This window comes from Somniosus microcephalus, chromosome 13 (genome assembly GCF_052327205.1).
Source record: "Somniosus microcephalus isolate GS21.2 chromosome 13, FLI_Smic_1.0, whole genome shotgun sequence".
Classification (NCBI taxonomy): Eukaryota; Metazoa; Chordata; class Chondrichthyes; order Squaliformes; family Somniosidae; genus Somniosus; species Somniosus microcephalus.
This window is the reverse complement of record NC_140999.1, coordinates 177,142,800-177,169,052: the sequence shown is the minus strand read 5'-3', so window position 1 is coordinate 177,169,052 and position 26,253 is coordinate 177,142,800. Positions and strand designations below refer to the sequence as shown.

The following is a 26,253-nucleotide window of genomic DNA, read 5'->3' as shown; positions in this document are numbered from 1 at the left end:
CAGCTGTAGCTCAGTTGGTAGCACCCTCGCCTCTGAGTCAGAAGTTTGTGGGTTCAAGTCCCACTTCAGAGATTTGAGCACAAAAATCTAGGCTGACACTCCTGTGCAGTGCTGAGGGAGCGCTGCAGTCAGAGGTGCTGTCTTTCGGATGAGATGTTAAACCGAGGCCACGTCTGCTCTCTCAGGTGACACTATTTCGAAGAAGCGCCAATATTTATCCTGTGATCAACGTCATTAAAACAGATTATCTGGTCATTATCACATTGCTGTTTGTGGGAGCTTGCTGTATGCAAATTGGCTGCTGCATTTCCTACATTACAACAGTGACTGCACTTCAAAAAAGTACTTAATTGGCTGTAAAGCGCTCTGGGACGTCTGGTAGTCGTGAAAGGTGCTATATAAATGCAAGTCTTTCTTTATTAAAGCTCCAACCTGCTATGTTATGGAAAGAAGGAGAATCACTGAGTCAGAGGAAGTCATGATCACATTGTATGTGCTCGGGTCAGATTGCAGCTTGAGTACTGTGACTAGTTCCGATGAACAAGAGACATTCAAGTGCTGGAAGCAGTGCAGAGAAGAGCCACGAGGCTAATCCCCAATGCCAACAGTCTGAGTTATGAGGAATGACTGGAGAGACTTGGGCCATTCAGCCTGGAAAAGAGGCATCTGAGAGGTGATCTTATCCAGGTGGACAAGAAAGTACAGGAAACTTTCGATTTACCGGCACCTAAATAACCGGAAATCTTGGTTAACCGGCAAAATTCAGGAGTAGGTTCAGGTAAGTTTTACTTCATATTGTACTTGTCTTTCTCGATCAGTTGCTGTGCAAGGGTATGGCTGCAGCTGTTGCTAAGCTACAGATACGCTTGGAACTTGTGGCCATTGTTCTCAACCTGTTGCTAAGCAACAGGGTTTGTTGCTTTATACGGAGCTCTCAGCTCTCCGTATCTTTTACTATAGCTCTCGGTTATCTGGAATTTTTGATGAACCGGCACCACGTCGGTCCCGTCGGTGCCGGATAAAAAAAAGTTTCCTGTAAACGGAAATAACAGAAAACGCTGGAAAAACTCAGCAGGCCAGGGCAGCATCCGTGGAGAGAGAAGCAGAGTTAACGTTTCATGTCGAGAACCTTTTGTCAGAAAGGTTCTCGGCCTGAAACGTTGACTCTGTTTCTCTCTCTACGGATGCTGCCCTGGCCTGCTGAGTTTTTCCAGCGTTTTCTGTTGTTATTTTGGATTTCCAGCATCCGCAGTATTTTGCTATCGTCAAGAAAGTAAACGGTATGGAAAAAGATAATCTGGAATACTACTTTAATTAAACTGTGTAACGGGGACAAAGGTTCAAACTAGTAAATGGAACTTTCAGGACTGATATTACGAAATTTTTCATGCAAAGTGTGCTCAACAATTGGAATGGGCTTTTGGGCAGAATAGTGGAGCAAAAAAACCTGGATTTGTTTAATAAATGATTAGACGCAGTAGGGCCATTCTGGATGGATGAGTTAAGATGGGACAAAAGGCCTTCCTCATCCATAGTTATCTTGCGACCTCTACTGCAGTGGCTGAAGACTGTATTGCAGAAAAACATATCTCCGATTCAACCTCTCAGACAGGAAGTTATACATGGAGCAGGTGTACTCCAGAAGGGTGAGGGGAAAAGTGAAGACAAAAATAAAATACTGGCAAAGGATATTTTGCGAGGGGATTTCTTTCTTTTTGTAGTCAGTAGAGCTGTGTAAGGCTAAATGTTTGGGTTCGCAGTTCAGTTCATTGCTAACCCCTATTACAGTTTGTTATCTCCAGTGACTTTGACTCTTTCTGATTTCAAAGTCCTCACATAGTTCCAGTAGTTTTACAAATAATAACTGTGCCAATAACAGAAATTTACTTTGCAGTCTTCATATCCAAGATAATGGATGGAGCGCTAGCTCCCTCCCATTTTTATGATAAAGATATTTCTGAAGCATTTTAATGAAACACTCTTTGTCCGTAGCTTTACAACGATTAGATTATCCCAGAAATAATAAATAAATGAAGGAAAGGCTGGCCAAAAAGCTTTACAATGCAAAACCACAAATGATGGGAGTAAACAATTAATACTCACTTCTAACAGAATGAGCTATAAATAAATGTCAGCAGCCAAGAAACTGGATCGTGCCCAAATTGGAGTGTAACCCCGGTGTAGAGCATGTTGCACGAGCCTGATGAGGATGATGGTAGGACCGCGACAAATTGAACCGCCAGCCTTATTATTATGGTATCGGCAAGCTCCCCAGAGGTGTGTGGGGGGGTGGGGGCAGGGGGGGCTGGTGTGGGCAGCGAGATTGCCCATGTCAGATGCTGGCCAAGGGCCTCAGGAAAGTCTGGGGTGGGAGGGGAGGGGCGGCAATCGGGAGCTAGGGCCGAGCGTTGGCCATCAGCGGCACACAGTTTTAATATGGAGCCAGGAGGGGAAACTCTGCTCCTCTTGGCTCCACCATTAGGTAAGTAAAAATGGGATACAGTTTCCCTCTTGGGTGCAATCGACGATAGTTTTGCGCTAGTTTTGAGAAATGATTTCCCCCCCCCCCCCGAGTTTCTGCTCAAACTCATTTGCATATTGCCGAACGTAAAATCTTCCATGAACCAGCGCAACTGGGCTAAGGATGTAAATTTAGAAAAAAACATTGTTGCTTTTAAAAATATTCCTTGATATATTTAAGAGTGGTAACTTGGTGCAGTTTAACTAATACAGCTGAAAATGGGTTTATCACAAAAAAATAAGCATTTTAATCAGAGTGTCTAGTCCACCACCTGTGAGTAACCCGATTTTAAATCACCGAAAATAACTTAAAAACTACACAGAACCATTTGCTAGTTATATTGGTGTAGTCAGTTTTTTTTAGTAAATTAAAAAGATATATATATTCAAAAGCTTTAAAAATGTGCCTATTAGTGTCCTTGCGCCTAAAAAAGCAAACTTAATTTTTAGAGCCGCCTCGAAGATCCACAAACGGGTGCAATTAGCAGAAACTCCCAATGGTGATTAATTCAATCGGGGGGGGGGGTGGTCATTTTTGTGGGCGGGGCCGGCTTCTAGCGCAATGTTTTTTTAAACTAGCGCAAAAGATTGCGGAAACCCGAGTTGCGCTGGACGTAGTTTGCGCTTAAAATTCCGCGATCATTTGCGCTGGTTTTCCCGATTTCAGACGAATTGCGCCGAAAAAAAACAACGCAACCGAGCGGAAAGTCCAGGCCAAGATTTTTTAAACTTATCTTCGGGTGGGTGCCTCCAGTGGTGCCTTTATGCGTCGCTGGTTTGGCTGCTGAGCGCCTGAAGGAACTGTAGTTCCTGCCTCAAAGTCCAGTGTACAGAACCTAAGGGGTGAGTGGGTCGAACCACTCGGTAAATTACTGTGCAAAAGAGAGAGAGGTCTCACCAGAGAGAGAGGCCTAGCAAAAACCCCTTACAGAAAATGGCGACCGCGGCAGGACATTGGCAGCAGGATTGCAATGTATTAGACCCAGGTTTAAATGGACGAAATGTTATGGATGAGAGGATAGCGGATTATGTTTTTGGTACGGTAAATCTCACTAACCAGTGGATTTCCGATCTCTTACTGGGTGGGCGTCCGGTAGACGCAGCCGTCAGGTGGACAGAGAGTAAAGAACATAAAAAGTCAGTAGAGAAGGCAGTGTGGCTGATGTGCTACAAAAGACAAGTCCAGATTTTGGACAGAGTCGTTGCAGTGCAGGCAGCCAAGATCAAAACCCAGGCATCAGAAATAGAGGAAAAGGCCATGGGTGGGGAAAAGCTGATCGCAGCGCTTCACGCGCTGAATCAGGAACGCCAAACTGTAGCCAGCCAACATCAGGCTAAAGTAGAGTACCTGGAATGCCAGGTTACTGAGGCAAAGATTCATGAAGCGAGAGTACGGGAGAAAAGCGCCCGCCTCGCACAACAGCTAAGAGTGCAGGAGGAGAAAGTAGTGGAGGTTAAGGCAGCTTACAAGGTGGCCATCGAGCAGGGGTTTGAAAGCGCAGACCACGGCCCCTGCCAAAAGGCGGTAGAAGACCTAAGAATGGCCCTGGCTAAGGCAAAAGGCATGGTATGCCTCGTAAACCCAAAGGCAAGTCACATAGACTTCCTGAAGGAATCCAAAAAACCGATTCCACGTGAAGTAGTTGTGGCACCAGCCACTGAACCCTCAGCACCACCGAGCTATAATGAGGTTTGGCCCGAAGAAGGGGTGGTAGAAGAGGAGAAAGCCGAGGTAGAACCGGAGGAAGAACAACCCCCGGTAGTGAAGCCGGAGCCGGCACCAATGTGTCCTGCTCGGCACCAGAGGTACGGTCCTGCCGCCGCAAATGGCGATGACGGACCCCTCCAGAACCATCTCATACTGCCCCACAGTGCCCAACAAATCAGAGCGATGGTGAGCCACCTCCCAAAACTCTCAGAGAAGGGAGATCCCTCAGTCCATTTCAGGGAGATAGAGCAGACAGCCGCCGTCAATGACTGCGATGGTCCAGAACAGGCTAAAATGTTGCTATTCTCCCTGGATAGCACAATCCTTCAGTGCCTCTCAGACAGGAGTAAGAGGGGGCAGAAAGGGTATGAGGAACTCCGGGACGAGGTCCTGGAGGTTATGGGAGTGGACGACGGCAACCCGTTCCTCTGTGTGGAAGGGGCTATGCAGCTAACTGGAGAGCCCCCACGGGTTTTCGCAGAAAGGCTGTGGCCAGCATATCGGCGCAGCTGTCCGGGCATGCCTGAACGGGCCGCAATGAACGATGTCCAGCGGGTTCATTGGCTCCGCTGCCTGGTTGCCAACAGCTTACCGCAGATACAGGCCCAAGCCAGATCTTGGTTTGACCCCCAAGGTCCCGGCACCACAGAGGAGACAGTGCTCCGACAGCTCACCATTGCGTATAAGAATTGCAGGAGTCAAGAGGCACCTACTTCTAAGGGAAAAGTGCATGAGGCAAAACCCGCAGCCCCAAGTAAAAAGGAGTGGCATCAGGAGGGGAATCGCCCTCCCCAGGCCAAGTTCAATTGCTACGGGTGTGGGAAGGATGGACATTGGCGCAGGGACTGTAAAAATCCGTGGAAGGATAATAAGGGAAAATCTCCCGCAGCCCAAGCCCAAGCCCAGACCGCCGCCCCAGCACGAGTCCAGGTCCAAGCCGCAGCCCCTGTCCCAGGAAAAGGAGCCGGTGCAGCTATAGATCCCGCTGCGATAGAATCAATTTTAGAGACAATGCGGCCTCTTATGATCTCACAGGGGAAGATAGCAGTCACCACCGGTCCTGTCGTTCCCGCAGCCCCGACCGCTTCACCTCAATGACTAGAGCCAGCGCAGCCCGTTTACCTGTGTTCGTTGCGATATGATTTATGGAGGCGACCCCTCGTGGAGATGGAGGTAGAGAAGGTAAAAGGGACCTATCTGTTGGATACGGGGGCATCGTGCACCGTGATCCACGCAGCTAACCCTACCACCTCACCTCTGTCCACCGGGGTTCCATATATTCTGTCGGGCTTCACGGGCAAAGAACAGGCTGGCGCATTCTCCACCCCCTCTCCATTCATTTAGGACCACTCCGCACCACGTGGAAGTGTGTACTGATGAAGTGGGAGGTGGAGGGTGGAAAAGGGATTCTTGGGTCCGATTTCTTAGTAGAACACGGGATCCTCGTGGATCTTAGAAATCACTGTCTCTGGGGAGCGAGTGCGGGTAAGAAAGGCAAGGTAGTCATCATCCCAGGGAAGGAAGGGAAAGGGACCCTATGTACCATGAAGCCAAAAGAGGGCTACGACCTCGAGCTCATGGTTGCCAGCGTCCCACAAGATCTGCAGGCATTCGTGTCAGACCACCTGACTACGTTTGCCACTCACAAACACGATTGCGGGAGGGTCACCGGGTTTGAGGTCAGAGTAGACGGGGACCCCATGGCCCGACCCCAAAAACAGTACAACTTCCCCAGGGAAGCGGAGCCCGACATGGAGACAGCAATCACGTAAACTCTCCTTTGTGGCCGGTGAAGAAGCCGGACAATTCCCGGAGAGCCACGGTGGACGACAGAGTCCTCAATAGTAACATCCCAGCCTGCGCGCCGACGGTAGCAGCAGTTGCCGACCTGATAGGGAGTATTCCAGCATCCACGACCACGTTCACGGTGCTGGATATTTCCAATGGGTTTTGGTCCATCCCTTTAAGGAGGGAGGATCAGTACAAGTTTGCCTTTACTTTTAAAGGGCAACAGTACACCTGGAACTGCTTGCCACAGGGTTTCCATAACAGCCCCAGCATTTTCCATCAATGTATGGCAGGGAGTTTAAAAGAGTTCAGCCAGCCCAATCAGCTAGTGCAGTAAGTGGATGACCTGCTCCTGTTCACAGATTCCAGAGAGGAGCATGGCCCACTATTGGCCGAGCTATTGGAGCTGTTAGACAGAAAGGGTTTCAAGGTAAACCCAAAGAAGGCACGGATCGGCCAGCAGGAAGTAAAATTCCTGGGTCTGACCATCCGCGCTGGAGAGAGAGCCATAGACAAGGCTAGACGGGAATCGGTGCAAGACCCACTGGTCCCCACCACCGTAGCCCAGAAGTGGGAAGGAGGAGACAAGGTCATGGTAGGAAACTCTGCCCGAGTGGGGAGTTTAGAACCACTGTACATGGGGCCCTACAGTATTGTAGATAAAGCCAGCCCCATGGTATACGCAGTGAATTTGCCCCGGTGCACTAAATGGCTTCACGTAAACCAGTGCAAACTATTTAAGCCGGGTGCAAAAGAGCCAACAACTGAGGCCAAGTCTGAGGGTAAAAATCCTCAGCCTGAGGCGTGCAAAAAGTCACAGACCACACAGGCTGTCGCCGCAGCCTGCTTGAGGGGAGGAGCTATCCCGCTTACCTGGGAGGTTTCCTCATTGGCCTGGGACTCGGACAGGGAGGAGCCCGAAGACCAAGGCCCTCCCCCTGACCCGAGCACAGTTAGGGGGGAGCCCGAACAGCTAGGCCCTGCCCCGACACGATTCTGGAGGAGGTGGAGTCAGAGGACGGAGGTCCCGCCCTCGGCTCAAGCTTAGGGGAGGTAGAACTTGGGGGCGGAGATTCTCCACCTGTAGGGACAGGTAGGGAGGAGTCGTCTGCCACAGACCCAAATCCCAAAGGGGCGGAGTCTGAGGGAAGGGAGCCGAAGCCGACAGTCGTGGAGAAGCCACGGGCTGTGAGGGCTAAAGTCCCAACCAAAGGTCCACTCGCAAAGGGAGCATCGCCCGAAGTACCCCCTCGTAGGTCGTCTCGGACGCCTCAGCCAATAAAACTCTGGCCCGATTCCCCCCTACTTCAGCAGACACCGACTTGGGAAATCCCTAGAAAGACGCAGTCCCCAATTGGCAGCAAAAGGCTGCAGGGGACTCAAGCTACAGGTCAGTGCGGCCCCGCCACAGGGAGCGGTGAGCTGCAGTCCGAACAGGGATTAGGCAGACCGCCCGGGGATGGGCGGCGCTGTACATAAGTTTAGTTAAGTTTAAGTTTGGTTAAGTATAAGGTGTGTAAATTTTTAAGGTGATGGGTGTTATGAGAAATAGTTTTGGAATCTGCCCAGCATGTGTGTTTGTTTTGGATCGAGGTCGAAAGACCCGATCATGTCTTCACCTAGGCCAGAATCTCTCGGGAGCCTGGCTGTATCATTTAATCTGTTGCAGGAACCAAAGGTACCATGGAGAGGATTCTCATCGTGTTTGCGGTGATCGGGTGTAGCTTGGCCTATCGGGGCTACACCAAGGACTCCATCATGTATGGATGCTCCGGGGACACAGCCCCCATCGCGACTGATGGGACAGGTGAACGGGACGTTGAGGAAACAGCCACCTACTTCCACGAAGGGAGGTGGCCAGGATGGCTGGGGTCGAACTCTACGGAATACTCCAGCCAGTCCGGGTTTGCATACGGAGAGACTTCTCTAATGTGTCCCAGGGTGAGGATCATCACGCCCAGAGTCAGCGTAACCGTCGGGAGGAAGATTTGTTTAGTATGCAATGGACATGTTCCTTTGGACAGATGGTGGTGGCTTCGGAAGCTGAGTAAGACCATGAAAAACTCCACGGTCGAGTGGGAGCGACTGGGTAACAATACCCATCGGACTATTATGGGGACTCATGGGGGATTGAGTGTCCGTTGGGACAAATGGTGGGAACCAGATGAGGGGATTTACATCTGCATGTGGGGTTCAGAACGCGTCTGCCCCACAGGCGTCTCCATCTTTTTCCAGAGACAGTGGCAGGATGCTGGGAAAGGGATGAGGTGAGACGTCAGCACGCGGGCATGCGGAGTCCCATACTCTCCGATCCCGGTGAATGCCACTGAGCTCATCACCCGCCCCCGCAATCCCCTGCCCATGATTCCGGTAGCCATAGCCCGCAAGGAAGGGTGCTCCGCCACTACCAAGGGACCCGGGAACGGACTTGTATTGGTACCCACAGGTCAGGTGCTGTACCAAGGGGTGCACTACGCGGTAGCCTCGGTGATTTTAAACCTCACCGAGGTGCGATTGCCAGAGTGGTGCCCCAAGGAAACGGAGCAATTGTACCAGGTCCTGTTAACAAATATGTTCAGACAATTTTATGAGTTCGACTTTGTCGATGTCGAAAGAGCCGGATTGTACACCACACCACATGAGGTCTTGGACAGGGTAGGGAGACAAAGAAGGGGTACAGTCAATGATATTTTTACCGCCTTTAACACAGGGACTTCCGTCATCAACACTCTGGATGACGTGGAGCTGCAGACCCAGATCAATGGTTTAAAAGCGCAGTTAAGAAAGATACTGACGGACGAGAATAAAGGCAGTGGGTTCTGAGTTACATGAGGACCAGGCCATGACACTACACTTAAAAGAAATCACAGCTGAGCTGGAGAAACACGCTAAAACGGTAAATGCTCTCATCAGAGAGGATCGGAATGCGTCAGATCAGGCTGCGCAGAATGAGGCGTGCATGCTGTACGGGGCGTGGTTACTGGGCGAGGGCCGCAGTAATCTGGAGGATTTAAAACAAGGTTTGGTCCCCTCCTGGATCAGCAATAAGCACCTCGCAGCCCTCCACCCTTTTGAGAACGCATTAAGTCCGTGCCAGCTCAGACTAGTTTCAGAGGCCTACCCAGTCCCAGTGGACTGTGGGCGGTCTAATCACACCATTATGGGTATAGTGGTAAGAATGCCGGTTATGGGAAAGACAGCTAAACCCGCCCCGGTATACAGGGTGGAGAACATTGGAGTCATTCAAGGGGGTGCACACATTCGCTACACAGCGGTCCCACCTTACGTCATTCGATGGGAGCATGTAATGACGGGTACCGACCTCTTGGGGTGCCGGAGCCGGGGAGCACACATCATCCTGTGTCCCCAGCACTTGAATGCCTATTCGAAACCACAGTGTGGGTTCAGAACTGCTGGCGCAAAGCCTATAAATTGCACCATGGAGGCAATGGCACAAAGCCATGTGCCCCCGCAGGTGGCATATATAGGAGGTGGGACATACTGTGTCACCACTGCAGTGCCCCACTACCAACATGGACAGCACGGCTGGTGTCCGGTCAGTGACAGCAGTTTCTGCTTCAAACCCAAGGCAGAAGTTCAAGTGGCCCAAGAGTGAATTGTCCCTATTCCTGAACCTTCCACTGTTCACCTCACTGTCAAAGAAAATTTCACCGATCTGCAACAATTCGTTGCACATTTTGGCTACGTCATTCCCCCTCTCCCTGAACACCTCACCAAGATACTAAAAGTCGTTGCTGTTTCACAGAAACATTTTTACACGCTGGAGCAGAAGACATTAGAAATAGGGGCAGACGTATTAGATATAGTGACCCCACAGTGGTGGGACCTGTTCACTAATATAGAAGTCCCTTCATGGATTAGGATAGCCTCCCACATCCTCGTAGTATGTCAGATTTTTATTGTGATTTATTTACTCTTTGTACATTGTAAGAGGAACAAACGTTTCCAGAAGTATGAGAACAGAGGAGAATGGAGGAAGCATTATGTGCGGGTAGACGAGGAGACACCCGTTTAAATTTTGCTGCTATGTATAGAGTTAAAGTTTCCCTCCCTCCTCTATTTTTTGATAGTATTCATGTGTGATTTTGTGTGTATTTTTCTTTCTTTATTATTTTTATTGAAGTTTATTATGTGTGTCAGATTTTAACTCCAATGTATTGCCATCTATAGATGCTTAATGTACACTGTGGGTTTTCTGAAATGGGAAATGCATGTATCGTGGGGTCATAGATAGGTAAATACAGGGGATGGTTTGATTATGGAGAGTCAGAAAATTTTGCTCACCCAGAATTATGATACTTCAAGCAAGTTATAGTATCATCAGGGGGGACTGTAGGATTCGCAAAATTGAACATTTTCCTATAAGGGTCTATTGGCAGAAAAGGCCTTAATTTTAAAGACTGTTTTAAAAGAAGCCCAGAAAAAGGGGCACACAAAATGGCGCCAGACCCCATGACCAGCTTTTTGGGACATTTTACATAAGAATATAAGAACATAAGAAATAGGAGCAGGAGTAGGCCAATTGGCCCCTCGAGCCTGCTCCGCCATTCAATAAGATCATGGCTGATCTGATCCTAACCGCCAATCTACTATCACAGAACCATCTCCTGAATCTAACAGAATTAGACACACGAAATAGCAGCAGGATCAGGCTACACGGCCCCTGGGCCCGCTCCGCTACCCACAGGGCCATGTCCGATCCGAACCTGGACTCATGTCCAAATTCCTGCCCACTCCCTGTAACCCTTAATTCCCTTTACTTCTAGGAAACTGTCTATTTCTGTTTTAAATTTATGTAATGATGTAGCTTCTACAGCTTTTTGGGGCAGCATATTCCATGGACCTACCACCCTCTGAGTGAAGTAGTTCCTCCTCATCTCAGTTTTGAAAGAGCAGCCCCTTATTCTAAGACTATGCCCCCTAGTTCTAGTTTCACCCATCATCGGGAACATCCTCCCCGCATCCACCCGATCCAACCCCTTCACAATCTTATATGTTTCAATAAGATCGCCTCTCATTCTTCTGAACTCCAATGAGTAGAGTCCCAATCTACTCAACCTCTCCTCATATGTCCATCCCCTCATCCCCGGGATTAACCGAGTGAACCTTCTTTGTACTGACTCGAGAGCAAGTATGTCTTTTCTTAAGTATGGACACCAAAACTGTATGCAGTATTCCAGGTGCGGTCTCACCAATACCTTGTACAACTGAAGCAATACCTCCCTATTTTTATATTCTATCCCCCTAGCAATGAAAGCCAACATTCCATTGGCCTTCTTAATCACTTGCTGCACCTGCATACTAACCTTTTGAGTTTTGTGCACCAGGACCCCCAGATCCCTTTGTACTTCAGTACTTTCCAGTTTCTTGCCATTAAGATAATAACTTGCTCTACGATTTTTCCTGCCAAAGTGCATAACCTCACACTTTCCAGTATTGTATTCCATCTGCCAAATCTCTGCCCACTTACTTAGCCTGTCTATGTCCCCTTGCAGGTTTTTTATGTCCTCCTCACTCACTACTTTCCCTCCCATCTTAGTATCATCTGCAAACTTTGATATGTTACACTCGGTCCCCTCCTCCAAATCGTTAATATAGATTGTAAAGAGTTGGGGACCCAGCACTGACCCCTGCGGAACACCACTAGTTACTGATTGCCAGTCTGAGAATGAACCATTTATCCCAACTCTCTGCCTTCTGTTAGATAGCCAATCCTCTATCCATGCCAGAATATTACCCCCAATCCTGTGATTTTTTATCTTAAGCAATAATCTTTTGTGTGGCACCTTGTCAAATGCCTTTTGGAAGTCTAAATACACTACATCCACTGGTTCCCCTTTATCCACCCTATATGTTACTTCCTCAAAGAACTCCAGCAAATTTGTCAAACATGCCTTCCCCTTCATAAAACCATGCTGACTTTGTCCTATTAAATTATGATTATCCAAATGTCCTGTTTTAAAATGGTTCCTGCAGTCCACAGGCAGCTTTTGCAGATTCAGCCCATAGTAAGTTCTGGAATGCAATTTCGGAGAATGCGAAACCAGACAGAACCCCATACATATGGATTGGATGCAGATCCAATCAGATCGGCCTGTAGATAAAGGCCATCAAAATGTTTACCCAGACAAAGGGAAACAGCTTCAAGTTCAAAGGGGGACATCAAGACCCATTAAAGACAGTACAAGGTCATTCCAGACCAGAGATGGCAGTTACCGGCCATCCCTAAAGTACTTTAAACACAATGACTACCACTCTGTGCTACAAGCCCGCCAAAATTTAAACAAAGACTAACCTTGATATGGCGGGAGATAAGGGCCTCCATGAGAAGTATAACTGGAGACCTGGGACCATTAGGAGTTCGAGTTCGGAGAGAGAGCAGTGCGGGAGAGCAAGAAGAGCATTGTAGAGATAATTTTCGAGAGATCATTCGGGGGTCCGAAGAAGGTGCAGTTCGGTTAGGAGTTCGGGTTCAGTAGAGAGGCCGTTCAGACTCGGAAGAAGAAGACGATTCGGTAGACGATTGGGATCGGAGATGTTTTGAAGACTTTTCTAACTGGGACTGGTGAGCATGTTTCTGGCCCCTCATAATCTAATCTAGCTAGGTTTAGGGGGTGGGCATTTTAGGGGATAATTAACAATGAGTTGTTGTCCCTCGATGTTCCGTGTGTTTCCCTATTTCATGGTGAACCTTGTAAAGTACAATATGTCTGTGGATATATTGGTTAGTACTGTATTATGATTTGTTTTTCCCTCCCATGTACCTTATTGGCTTACATTCAATTTTTCCTTTATGCAATAAAATTTCACTTTGTTTCATTAAACTTGGTCTACAGAGTATTCTCTGCATTGTAGTTCCTGCCTCAAAGTCCAGTGTACAGAACCTAAGGGGTGACTGGGTCGAACCACTCGGTAAATTACTGTGCAAAAGAGAGAGAGGTCTCACCAGAGAGAGAGACCTAGCAAAAACCCCTTACAAACTGACCACAGCCTGCACGGCACAAGCCGTGGTCATTCACCGTCCAGTTTGGCAAAGGGGCCTGGAACAGCTGTTAGGCCCCTGATTTTCATATACAATGGAACTGGCACCAGTTTCAGGGGCGCACCTTGGACACCTACTGAGCAGCCCTAACCAATACGGCAGGCAGCGCAGTTCCAGCACAGAATGAGTGCGGGCATGCCGTCCGCCATCTTGGACCCGTAGACACCCATTTTATGTCTGTAAAGCTGAGGCACCGTCTTTGAATATCTAGGCCACTGCGCTTTCAATTTGTAATTGTGAAGAAGCTGAAAAGTTTACAGTTGTGGTTGCAATGGTAGCACTCTCGCCTCTGTGTCAGAAGGTTGTGAGGTCAAGCCCTACTCCAGCATCCGACATGGGCATTTAACCTGGGCTGATACTCCAGTGGAGAACTGAGGGAGTGTTATTTTGATAGAGGTGCTGCTTTTTTGGATGAAACGTTAAACCAAGGACCTGTCTGCCTCCTGGCCAACATCTACCCCTCAACCAGTGCACCAAAAGCTGATGAATTGGCCACTTATCTCATTGCTGTTTGTGGGACCTTGTTGTGTGCAAACTGGACAAATAGGGCTAGATTTTCAGTTGCTTGCGCCAGCAGTTAGCGCCTTAAGAGAAGTGATTTTCGGGCGCTATGCGTGTAGCGCCCGGGCGCAGTGCAGTTTGCGCCCCGCCCCAAATTAAGTTGCCCGTTAGCGCCGGCGCAAAGTTTAGCGGCCGCCCGGATGCGCGCGCAGAAAATGACGTCACATCCTCATGCAATGCCCTTTGGCCGCCCCGAATCCAAACTTCAGTCGGACCGCCCCATTGTGCGGCTGGCGTCCAGAGCATTTGTAAAATGGAACGCAACACACCCTGGGGAGCGCAAATTAAAGGGCACTCCTCCTGCACTATAACCGGCAGTCTGCATGTGTTGTGTGGAAGGATCCAGTGTGTTGTTGTGAACAGTGTATTTATGTTTCCGGCCACCACCACCACCACCTCCTCCTCCTCCTCCTGTTTTCCCCCCCAGACTCTGCCTTTGAAAAAAACACATGCACCCTTCCCCTTTAAGAGCTCACTGGCACCAGAGTGTCTGCCGTGCGCTGCGCCCGAGCTCGGGTGTTGCGCTCTGCACCGCCGGCTTAGCGCCTAAAGATAGTAGTGGAACGCCTCTTTTAGCGCTCCACCAACCTCTTAGGGCGAAGCCACTGAATTTCCGGCAACGGGGCGCTACTTTGGGGCTGGCGCTAACTTCGGGCGGGCGCTAAGGTTAGCGCCCCAAAACTGTCTATACTGAAAATCTAGCCCAAACTGTTTCTGTCAACAAAACAATGGTGACCACATTTCAAAAGTAATTGGTTGCTGTAAAGCGCTTTGAGATGTCCTGAGGACATGAAATTCTGGCTGTATAAAAGCGAATTCTTTCTCTTCTGCATAGCTCACTAGATACACTGGGGCTGATTTTCACTTTGGGAAAATTGGTCTTAATGGGGTGTTAAGACCCTAAAAATTGTGTCGATGGTCTTACCGGCCCATTAACCCCGACGATCGGTTTGCTGCGACTTTCACAAGAGCCTGCCGCTGGGCGGCTGCAGCGCCTGCCTGAAACAAGTGGTAGGCCTCTGTCCCATTCAAATCCGTGCCCTACGGACATAGTTGGGAACCCCCATTACAATTTTAAAGAAAACATGGGCAGAGCATACACCCCGCAAGCTTCGTCCAAGATACAGGCATTCCAGTATGTTGGCAAACTCCGCTGGCACAGGGGGGCTGGTCACTGAGGTTCTGCTGGTACGGGGCGGCTGGTCACTGAGGCTCCACTGGTATGAGGGGGCTGGTCACTGAGGCTCTGCTGGTATGAGGGGGGCTGGTCACTGAGGCTCTGCTGGTATGAGCGGGGTCTGGTCACTGAGGCTCTGCTGGTATGAGGGGGCTGGTCACTGAGGCTCTGCTGGTACAGGGGGGGCTGGTCACTGAGGCTCTGCTGGTATGAGGGGGCTGGTCACTGAGGCTCTGCTGGTACGAGGGGGCTGGTCGCTGAAGCTCTGCTGGTACGGGGGGCTGGTCACTGAAGCTCTGCTGGTATGAGGGGGCTGGTCACTGAGGCCCTGCTGGTACGATGGGTCTGGTCACTGAGGCTCCGCTGGTACGAGGGGGCTGGTCACTGAGGCTCTGCTGGTATGAGGGGGCTGGTCACTGAGGCTCTGCTGGTACGGGGGGGCTGGTCACTGAGGCTCTGCTGGTATGAGGGGGCTGGTCACTGAGGCTCTGCTGGTATGAGGGGGCTGGTCACTGAGGCTCCACTGGTACCAGGGGGCTGGTCACTGAGGCTCTGCTGGTATGAGGGGTCTGGTCACTGAGGCTCTGCTGGTACGGGGGGGCTGGTCACTGAGGCTCTGTTGGTATGAGGGGGCTGGTCACTGAGGCTCTGCTGGTATGAGGGGGCTGGTCACTGAGGCTCCACTGGTACGAGGGGGCTGGTCACTGAGGCTCTGCTGGTATGAGGGGTCTGGTCACTGAGGCTCTGCTGGTATGAGGGGGCTGGTCACTGAGGCTCTGCTGGTACGAGGGGGCTGGTCACTGAGGCTCTGCTGGTACGAGGGGGCTGGTCACTGAGGCTCTGCTGGTATGAGGGGTCTGGTCATTGAGGCTCTGCTGGTACGGGGGGGCTGGTCACTGAGGCTCTGCTGGTATGAGGGGTCTGGTCACTGAGGCTCTGCTGGTATGAGGGGCTGGCCACTGAGGCTCTGCTGGTACGAGGGGGCTGGTCACTGAGGCTCTGCTGGTACGAGGGGGCTGGTCACTGAGTGTCTGCTGGTACGAGGGGGCTGGTCACTGAGGCTCCACTGGTACGAGAGGGCTGGTCACTGAGGCTCCGCTGGTATGAGGGGGCTGGTCACTGAGGCTCTGCTGGTACGAGGGGGCTGGTCACTGAGGCTCTGCTGGTATGAGGGGGCTGGTCACTGAGGTTCTGCTGGTACCAGGGGGCTGGTCACCGAGGCTCTGCCGGTACGGCGGGGGGTGGGGGGTGGGGGGAGTGTTGGGGTGGGGTGGGAGTGGGCTGTTCATCGAGGCTAGTTACCGAGACTCCGCTGGTACAGGGTCCCCAAGGCTGGTCGCCGAGTCTCGCCGGTACGGGGGCCCATAAGTCAAAATTTGACCGCAATTAAAGAATGTTGCTATTATGGGAGGGCAACATCAGAACTGCTAAAAATTCATGTCCTTTAGTAAATACTTTTACTCAGTTTTAAGCTGATCTTGTTTGCTATTTCACTACGATGACTGACAATGAAAAGTGATCACCTTTAGGAGAGAATTGCGTTGTCAGAATGAAGGGTTGAAGTAAATACCTCAGCAGTGCAAGATATACCTTGTTTGTAGTTGCACAAGATAAGTCCAATATGTGGATGCATAATCCTATAATGCGCTGATTAATTAAATTGGTCACATTTGTCTTAAGTACTGAGGAGACAGAGAGATTATAACCCTGCTATGACATGTTTCCGCAACATGCAAAGCTGGCATATTGGGAAGGGAGGTTTGAAAATGAAAGACAGGAGTATGATTAATTTGGGAAACCTCTACATTTTATCTAATGTCCTGTCAGCTAGTTAGGGCAAAGTTGATTTTTAAAATTGGCTTCAGCCAGCTGTGTCTCTGTGAGAACCCTATTTTTCTGTAGCAGGGGTAACCAATAGAAATAACTGGCTGCACGATCAGACTTTGACAGTGTATTCAACAACAACAACATCTTGCATTTATATAGCACCTTTAAACACCCCAAGATGCTTCACAGGAGCTGAATCAGACACAATTTGACACTGAGCCACATAAGGTGATATTAGGACATGTGACCAAAAGCTTGGTCAAAGAGGTAGGTTTTAAGGAGCATCTTAAAGGAGGAGAGAGAGGTAGAGAGGCGGAGGTTTAGGGAGGGAATGCCAGAGTTTAGTGCCTGGACAGCTGAAGGCACGGCCGCCGATGGTGGGGCGAAGGAAATTGGGTATGCTCAAGAGGCCAGAATTGGAGGAATGCAGAGTTCTTGTAGGGTTGTAGGACTGGAGAGGTTTCAGAGATAGGGAGGGGCGAGGCCATGAAAGGATTTAAACACAAGGATGAGAATTTTAAAATTGAGGTGTTGCTGGACCAGGAGCCAATATAGGTCAGTGAGCATTGTAAAGCAATTGTCCTGAATTGATTTTCTTTGTTTGTCTCCAAACCCTTGTGCAGAAATGAGGTAAGTTGAAAAATGTTTGGTGGATGGAATAGGTTATTTGTAACTTAACATATGTGAATTAACCGACAGTAGAATAGATGATTCTAATGCTGATCCATTAAGGCAAATATATAGGGGAAGTGGCAAAGGTCCAGACACTATCCCCTTACTTCACAAGGTGTCTGAACTGTTAAACTCTCAGAGGTTGAATTTCCGCAGGGTTTCTCCCAATCGTCTGCTTACCTTCTGCCGAATATCCACAGAAACCCCGGAGAAATGGTGTAAATGTTGTGCTGTTCCTCCGGAGTTTCCGCTGATCTTCCGCCAAAGTTATGGTGGACAATCGAGAGAACACCACGGAAATTCACATCCTCCCCCCCACCCCCCGTCAGTTTATGTCAAGAAAATGACTGTAACATAAAAGACATCCCATGGCATTAATCAACTCTAGCTGCTCAGCATTCGTTCTGATGAGTGTTCCAATCTCCATAGATGGACATTCATGTACAATATTCATGTACAATATTCATGTACAATATTCATGTACAATATTGCACCTGGAATCTCTACTAAGTGGCAATTATGACTGTTTCATTCAAAAGTCCTGTCACTTACCAGACTCTACGAAATACTTTCAAAAAAAGGACATATGAACTCCTTGTGGACCGATTCTAAGTACTGCTGTATCATTTCGCTTCTGTTTATTATTTAAGATGTAAATTAATCTGACCCAATAGTTTTAGTCAAACAGTACTGGTCTGCCCACATGGTATTTTCCACTTTCTGGTAACAGCAGGAGAACACTACATGTGATCTTCAGTGAAGAATATTCCGTGATTAGGGGGACAACGGGTAAACTCGGGCAGATTAACCCCTTCACGGCATATAATATAAAGATACAGGTTTTGGATCACAGGAGACTCGGTCTGCTTATGGAAACCGCCAATGATCTGTAAACACAACAAAAGTGTTGGGAAAAACCTGAACTGTGGCAAAAAGGAAACAACAGAAAATGTTGGAAATACTCAGCATGCCTGGCCTGCTGAGTATTTCCAGCATTTTCTGTTGTTGTTTCAGATTTCCAGCATCCGCAGTATTTTGCTATTATATGTAGCAAAGAGGTACGATTAAAAGCGCGATTCGAGTTGGGTGGCAGTGCGGACGATTGTAGTAATGCATTGGAACAGCTTTCCGAGAGCGAAGGGCTTGCAAACGGCCCTATTCAGAGAATACAGGACAAGCGACTGTTCCATTCTGAGAATACAGGACCTTTGGCTCGGAAGGGATGAAAGTAACTGCTTCACAACATTATTCTCAATCTGTCAATTGATCTGCAACATTAACGCCTAGAGGATTGTGGAAGCTGCACACATGTCAGAGCCCAGCTGCTCCGGGGCTTAGATTGAAAAAGATCCTGTAAATATAAAATTTAAAAAAAACACAGAAAATCTTGGAAGTACGCAGCAGGTCAATCCGTTTCTGAAAGACAAAAGGCGAGCTTTATTTTTTGGTTGGGGCCCTTGACCTAGCATGATCTTGTTGTTTTATTACAGTAGTCAGCTTCCATCTGACATCCTGGAAATTTTTATCTGTCGCCATCCAGAATAGATAAGAAAGTATTTTGCTATTAGATAAGAAAAATGTCTTAATGCACTGAAACTCACAACTGTTTATACTATTCTGATTTTCTGTACATTTATATTGGTGGACATTAGAATATGGAGAAAAAATAAGGACCAAGAGATTGTGTGACTCCCTTTGTGGTCGGGCGCTCAACTATACAATTACATTATGGCACTGATCTGCTGCAAAATAGCTACTACCCTCGTCCACAAAAGCCGAAGATAAAAGTGACAACTGGTTTCAAATGTAACAATATGATCTTGTCGTGTGACTCAGACATTTGTGGGGTCTGATTTACATTCTTGGAGCCCTGAGGCAATGACATATGATGAAATAGTTGAACTCGGCATTTGCAGGAGTGTTCCAGACTCTAGTCAGTGAGCAGAACACAAGAGATGACAGCTGTGTGCGACTTCAAAAGGTTCCCATTGCTGCGACTACATCCACAGCATATGGATGTCTCTGAGTCACTCTAAGAGGAGCTCACCTTTCTATTCATTGTTCCGCTTACTTTGCGCACAGCCAAGAGATTAATAAGAGCCATGAACTTACTCTTATCTTGAGAAGCAGGTGGTACTTTTCAAACCACCTACACTGGCCACACAACTCATTTGCTTTATGTTAAAAAGAGATACGTTTTAAGAGAAAAACAAACCTTGTTTCTTTATCTTGACTTTTTGCATTTTAATTTTAACACTTTTATTCATGGATTTTTTAAAAATTATTAATGAACCCTTGAGCATTCTCTATGCACACCTAATATGCAAATTTTATTGCAAGCACTAATTTTTTATAGAACTCTCATCAATGTTTGTCCTAACATGCTTATCCCAGTTTTGACACGGGAGCCTGTGATAATATGAACTTTTGTCTGTGTATCTGATTTTTGGTTCTATGTACCTAGAATGATTTATAAGCACTGATGGGTGCATTTGTAAACTTACTATTAATAATTTATTCATGTATTTCTTCTCTCTCTCTCTTATTGATAATACTATAACATTTGCGCCACAGAAGCGCCAGGCAATGACCATCTCCGGCAAGCGAGTGTCTAACCACTGACCCTTGACATTCAATGGCATTACCATCGCCGAATCCCCCACCATCAACATCCTAGGGTCACCATTGACCAGAAGCTTAACTGGGCCAGCCACATAAATACTGTGGCAACAAGAGCAGGTCAGAGGCTGGGTATTCTGTGGCGAGTGTCTCACCTTCTGACTCCCCAAAGCCTTTCTACCATCTACAAGGCACAAGTAAGGACTGTGATGGAATACTCTCCACTTGCCTGGATGAGTGCAGCTCCAACAACACTCAAGAAGCTCGACACCATACAGGACAAAGCAGCTCGTTTGATTGACACCCCATCTACCAACTTAAACATTCACTCCCTCCACCACCGGTGTACCGTAATTGCAGTGTGTAACATCTACAAGATGCACTGCAGCACTTCCCAACCCCCCGACCTCTTCCACCTAGAAGGACAAGGGCAGCAGGCGCATGGGAACACCACCACCTCCAAGTTCCCCTCCAAGTCACACACCATTCTGACTTAGAATGATATCGCTGATCCTTCATCGTCGCTGGGTCAAAATCCTGGAACTCCCTACCTAACAGCACTGTGGGAGTACCTTCACCACACGGACTGCAGCGGTTCAAGAGGGCAGCTCACCGCCACCTTCTCAAGGGCAATTAGGGATGGGCAATAAATGCTGGTATTGACAGCGACACCCACATCCCATAAACGAATTAAAAAAAACTATAGTCAAGGTGTCCTGAACTTTCCTCTCTTAATCCTCCCAAGCTGCAAATTCTCCTGCAATGCTCATTTTGTTAAAATCAAGAATCAGCGCACCTTACATTCAAGATAATAGATATACCCAGGCCATTCCCAGCCTGCCACTGATCCTCCATGTAATCAGCAGCTAGGCGATGCCAGGGACCAACTACTCAGTCATAACTCTGCCCTCTGATTTTTTCCTCGGTCCTGCCCAGCATTTTCCTACTTGAAGAAGATTGCACCATGGAGCTGAAACCTACAACTGCCCCCACCCTTGCTCAGTGCCGCTCTACCACACCAGAGACTGATTCTTTCTAATGATTCTCACTTATTCTTTCCATGGACCTCGAAATTGTAGAACTCCTTAACCTCCCTCAGTTCTTACTACTTCTTCAGTCTTTTAAAAACCCAAGTGTCACTGAATGCTTTTTACTGATTTACTTCATTGTCACTTGTAATCTTCAACACTGGTGGTGTCCTCTATTGTGGGCCGTGGCCCTTTCCCTACATCCAACAATTTAATTAAAAAACGTAAATGGATCACTGCAACAAAATGAGATAGCACTTAGAAAGGAAACTCGTAAAGACATCGTAATTTGAATATCAGGATTTGGGATTTTTGGTCGTCAGTTCATAGAGGCCCTGAAAATCCACAGGCAGCCATTATGCCAGGATCGCACCAGCCAGGGCAATCCAGTGCTGAATCCACCTGAATATGCAGGTTCTGTCATTTAAATATCCATTGTGATGCAGGCACCTTGGGCGGCCACCAGCCCCCATCGATTGGAAAATTGGCCAATTGCTGCTGTTGAGGGGGAAGAGGGGAACTGCCAGAATCACCCTGGGGAAGATCATTTTAGAGCATTGTTGGCCTTCTTTTGTATGGTGGCCATTGATATATGAAAAATTTCTACCTAAAGTTCCTTGGGGACCCATGCCAAAACCCAGGCCTGGACCTCCAAGTGAGTCCAAGTCCGCCAGGGTAGTACGATAGCAAAATACTGCGAATGCTGGAAATCCGAAATAACAACAAAAAAACAGAATCATAACCTCGGCCCCTATTACACATTTATATATTTTTTATCCACACCTTTGTTTTGTGCCCTTCCCCCTTTTTTTCTCTCCCACATGGCAGCTGTCTCTCATTCTGCCAACGCATTTCACACCTCATCTAGAGCCGTCTTTTGTCCTTCCACTAGTCCTATCACCGTCTCATCTTGAATACCTCTTAATGTCTCTTCACTTCTCTTTTGTTCTTTCATCCCCATTTCCCAGCCCCCAGACTGGCCTTTTAATCTGTTTCATTTCCTGTGCTTTTTCAGTCCTGACGAAGGGTTTCGACCTGAAACGTTGACTCTATTTCTCTCTCCACGGATGTTGCCTGGCCTGCTGAGTTTTTCCAGCATTTTCTGTTGTTATTCCGCCAGGGTAGTAGCCAGTATACCTGTTCTCACTGGGTGTACCTACCATCAGCGTTTGGCCATGTCTCTGACAGACTGCCAGCACTGCCCCCATCCCTGCCCTCCCGCCACCCACCCCCCATCCCGCCCCAATCTAATCTCCAATCCCTTTCTGTCACTGACCTTGTAAAGGACAAGAGTAGGCTTTGCCTCTTACTAGGCCAAGCAGGAACTCCCAGTGTAGGCTGAGGCCCAGCGAATCCGGATCCCTCCCTACTTCCGGGTCTATCGGCCACACTCTTACTGGAAGGGCTGAGCAATTTTGGCCAAATAATGTACTTTTATTTTTAATTGTTTTTTTTTCCAGAGAACAAGTTCTCTCTTTGAACTCTTTCACCTCTCCCCAGACTATGCATCATCTCTGGGTCAAGAGGAGAGATGTAGGTAGCCTTTTCCAAGGTCTTTGCCAATGTAGCTTTAAACTGTCCATAACACGTGCAACTCCAGGACTAGCTGTCCTGCCTCTTGTTTTTTCCCCTTTTTATGAAATTCAAAAGGTAGAAGCACGAACTGTGGTGGATGCTACAATTAACTGTAGCACCCCCACGCTGAGGGAGCTTTTAAAAGCCAAATTTGCTTCTTAATTTATCTTTTCTTCTCTCCTACACTTTTTGAACTTTGGTGGTGTCCTAAACTGTGGAACTTGATGGCAAAACACAAAGACAGAATTCAGCCTCAATTAAAGAGGCAGCTTTACCATGAGGTCCCCATTTAAAATCACATAGTTACAAAAAAATGAACATGAGCATCCTTTTGGTTTGGTTTATCCATTCTTGGCTTAGATACTGACTTGAAGGAGCTACAGACCATGACTGTGAAGACAGCTGAATTATCATTAGTGAAAATACAGTCACACACCCAAGAATAATTTGGCTTCAATTGTAATGCATATTATTACTGCAGAGCACACGTTTTACTTGGCTTTATCATGATACAGAATTACTCTTTTCATGAAGTGGCTGGTTGGTGTAATAGTGCTGAATCCGTATAGTAGATTTGCTGAGCTTATTAATGATGGAATCATTATTAGTTAAATCGATATTGCACAACTTTGCAATGATCACATTTCGCATGTGGGCTGTGTTGAGAATGCTGAATTACAGTTAATTTCATGCTGCATATTTCCTTCAAAATTAACAAGCCCTGTTAAACAATAGTCACAAATTGAACAAACAGAGCAAAATTAAATAATCCTTTGTAACTGTTCGATTTTTAAAGGGGATCCTTATGGGGAGGCATCTGGTTATGAGATTCACCAACAATAATCTTCGTCATACAAAGGACTTGGGGCCAATTTTAACTCAGTCTTCCGGGCGGGACTTGGGGCAGCAGCAGCCCTAAAATCAGAGTGCTCCACCTACCGCCCCGTTCCTTCTCCAACTCCACCCGCCGCCATTTTGCCCGGGGCCTCTACAGGGGCAGCCAAGGCGCTCTCCTGAGGCAGGTAGAAGATTCATTAAAGCCACGCACACGTCCCCCATTTGTACTGGGCGGTGAGGTGCCTAACCAATGGTCCTTAAAGCAACTGCTGAAGGTTGTTCACAAAACGGCTAAGAAAATCTGTAAAGATTTTTTTTTTGCTGGGGCCAGGAAGAGCAGGAGTGCTCAACCTGGGCCCACAATATAAATCCGGGCCACTGATGGGCCATCTGAGGTTCTCCCTCTTACCCATGCACCCCCCCCCTTCCCCATCCCCCCAACCCCCGCCATCCCACCAGCTCTGACTGGTGGTCAGCTCAGCATGAGGGATGGTCAAATTCCCACCCTCCCAGAACCGGTGAGCTGCAATGGAGCAACTGCAGTTCGGTGGCAGAATAAATATTCCGCCCACCCATGCTCCCTTGGTAGTTAAAAATCAGTTCCCTTACGCCTAGTTTGAATGCCACACTCAAATGTCACACACATGCAAAGTATTGGTCACACTTGCACTTGATTAGCTCAAATCTCATATTCACAAGTCAGCAAATAACACCATAACATTTTTTAAAAAGCTTAAAAACAAGTGAGAATGCCAGTCATTTCCTACTGGTTTCTTCTGACTTGACTAACCTGGCCTTTGAATAAGTGAAGGAGCTGGGGATTTACAAGCAGCTGCCTACGTAGAGAAACCTGCCTCAGCAAGAACAATTAGTCTCCAATTGTCCTCAGGATGTTTAGGCCACTACCCCACAATGAAAAGCTGAACAGTGGCCTTAAAGGCACAGGCCATGGAAAACACAGCTGCACCTTAACAATTAAACATCACAGAGCCTAGACTACTTGTGAGCAACACCGAAGACTACCAGCTAGTTGTTCCAAAATAAATTGCATCAGAATTCAACTATAACAGTCTTGATTAAAGCACACATATAAACATGCCTGGATACACAATTATCTGAAAAATTGGAGCTAAATTTGCCATGAAAAATTCTTTTGTTAGTATTACAATTACTTTTCCATTGTTAGAGCATAAAATGAAATGTTCCATATCTGGTCCTACTTTACCAAGAAAAATATTCATGCTGACTTCAGTTCAGTAATCTTATGACCTTATATTGCCAGGATCCCACTTATGACAATCATTGTCCAATTCATTCCCAATCAGATTTTTTTTATTGTGTAGTGTATATCAGAGAGTATTTTCCACATGGTCCAAGGAATTTTTAAATGAGACAGAATTCCTAGCTCCCATCAAAGTCTATAAATAATAGATGGTTAGCGCCATATCATATAGTGGCTGTATCTCATCTCCTTAATTCACTACTTAACACAGAGAAAGAATTTTGCTAAGAAAGCTAGGGAAATCAAGATCTTATTAATTGCCTTACAGGAGGGAACATTCATAAGGAGATGGTGTACTTCATTGAATAATATCATGAAAATAGGTCATTCATCCCATCAAGTCTGTGCCGGAGGTTTTTTCCACAAGAGCTACATAGTCTAATAGCAAAATACTGCAGATGCTGGAAATCCGAAATAACAACAGAAAATGCTGGAAAAACTCAGCAGGCCAGGCAACATCCGTGGAGAGAATTTAGAGTCAATGTTTCGGGTCAAAACCCTTTGTCAAGACTAAAGAGGCACAGGGAATGAAATAGATTAAGAGGCCAGGCTGGGAGAGAACAAAAGAGAAGAGACATTAAGAGGTATTCAAAACGAGACGAGATGGTGATAGGACTAGTGGAGACAAAAGACAGCTCTAGATTAGGTGTGAAATGCGCTGGCAGAATGGGAGACAGCTGCCATGTGGGAGAGAGAAAAAAAAAGAAAGGGGGGGGGAAAGGCCAAAACTAAAGTGTGGATAAAAAATATAAGTAAAACTGTAATAGGGGCCGAGGTTATGATCTGAAATTGTTGAACTCGATATTGAGTCCGGAAGGCTGTAAAGTGCCTAATCGTAAGATGAGGTGCTGTTCCTCGAGTTTACATTGAGCTTCCGTGGAACAATGCAAGAGGCCAAGGACGGTGAGGTCCGAGTGGGAATGGGGGGGTGAATTAAAATGACAGGCGACCGGAAGCTCGGGGTCACCCTTACGGACTGAACGGAGGAGCTACATAGTCTAACCTGACTTTCCTCCTCACTCCTTATACCTTTTAATAGCCCTGTTTTTTCAAGCAACTCTCTCATAAGAACATATGAAGTAAGAGCAGGAGTAGGCCATATGGCCCCTCGAGCCTGCTCCGCCATTCAATAAGATCATGGCTGATCATCAACCTCAACTCCACTTTCCCGCCCGATCTCCATATCCCTTGATTCCCCTAGAGTCCAAAAATCTATCTATATCAGCCTTGAATATACTCAAAGACTCACCATTCACAGCCCTCTGGGGCAGAGAATTCCAAAGATACACAACCCTCTGAGTGAAGAAATTCTTCCTCATCTTAGTCTTAAATGGCCTACTCCTTATCCTGAGACTATGCCCCCTAGTTCTAGACACTCCAGTCAGGGGAAACAACCTCTCAGCATCTACCCTGTTAATCCCCTTCAGAATCTTGTATGTTTCAATGAGATCACCTCTCATTCTTCTAAACTCCAGAGAGTATAGCCTACACAATCTGTCATCATAGGACAGCCCTCCCATCCCAGGAATCAATCTAGTGAACCTTCGTTGTACCGTCTCCAAGGCAAGTATATCCTTCCTTAGATAAGGAGACCAA

The 26,253-nt window shown here is 47.5% G+C and overlaps 1 protein-coding gene across 5 annotated transcripts in view; it reads right to left on the bottom strand.

Annotated features, from left to right (window-relative positions):
- Positions 1-26,253, bottom strand: part of LOC147108815 (protein phosphatase EYA1-like) — a 268,092-nt gene that overhangs the window by 175,501 nt on the left and 66,338 nt on the right. The gene's annotated exons all lie outside the window — the stretch shown is intronic.